Here is a 1,300-nt window from a genome sequence, read left to right as displayed (position 1 = left end):
GATAGGAGGACGAGACAAAAGATAGAAATGAATTCAGCTTCACTTCTTTCACAGGAAATTATGTCTGATTGAGTTTTTCTGTGTTTAATTTGATGAATTCATAAATATTTATAATTCTGCTCGGTTTTTTGTAAACAATGTTCTGGTTCTGCAGTGAAGAAGTTCAGAGAAAATCTGTAGAGCTGTTGACCAGAACCAGCAGAAGCAGAAGCTTTCCCCGTCCCGCCTCCTCTGGATGCAGCAGAGTGTCCTTCACCGCTGCTCCTCTTCCTCCCTGTCACGCCCTGACGCCGCTGCCGCCGTGCGCCCCCTGCTGGCCGCACCGGGAACTCACTGCAGCAGCAACGTGAGGCTGCAGAGACACAAACTGCAGAACAAAGACAGCAGAGTGTTTGAGCAGCTGCTGCTCACCTGCAGCTGAGGAGGAGGAGGAGGAGGACGAAGAGCCGGACGGAAAGCGTTTTTCACGTGGGCCTGGTTTCATCCAGAACCTCGTTATCGGGTCAGAGTTCAGTAAACGATCCAGAGACGCTCCACATCTGGATGAGCCTCACATCGACATAAAATGTAAAAATCTGCACCGTAAAGTTGATACATGAACTCGGTGCTCCTGCGTCGCGCTCCGTTTATCAAACAATTATTTTAATCATCGATTATTCTGACACTTTCTGTACATTTTTTATTTAACCACTTTAATCTTTTTATGCAATATTTTAAACACATTAATGATGCAAACAAACAAATAATTCAGTTAGTTTTTCATGAAAATCAGCATTTGTTTTAAAATGCAGCAGCAGCGCAGCTTTCCTTCAGTGAAGCTAAAACTAGTCGTCACAATTAGAAAATATTTCCAGACAAAAGGTTTTTATCTTAAATACAAAATGTTTGTATTTATTGTCCAGTTTTTGCTTTATTACACCTGTTTTTTGTGTTTTTTCCTCCTTTGTTATGCCCTTTTTCTCAAATTATCCACAGGTATTCAGAATAAAACAATTGATTTAATTTAAATGCACATTAATAAACATTTCTGATTGTTTATTAATGTGTTTATTAATTAGTCAAAATTATATTTTTCATCTGTTGTCCCTAAAAACAAAAGTGACACAAAATTATTTAAATGATTTAACCCTCCTGTTATGCTGCGGGTCAAATTGACCCGTTTCAAAGTTTAAAAATATTTTAAAAATAGTTGCAAGTATTTTTATTGCATGAAACTTTTTCTATTTGTCTTAATAGGTGAACTCTACATATAAATTGAAAATTTATTCATTTTACACATTTGCAGCCCCCCCTGCGTCTA

The sequence above is a fragment of the Poecilia reticulata genome, unplaced genomic scaffold (assembly GCF_000633615.1).
Source record: "Poecilia reticulata strain Guanapo unplaced genomic scaffold, Guppy_female_1.0+MT scaffold_159, whole genome shotgun sequence".
Taxonomy (NCBI): Eukaryota; Metazoa; Chordata; class Actinopteri; order Cyprinodontiformes; family Poeciliidae; genus Poecilia; species Poecilia reticulata.
The sequence above is the reverse complement of the archived record's forward strand: the minus strand, read 5'-3'. Positions refer to the sequence as shown.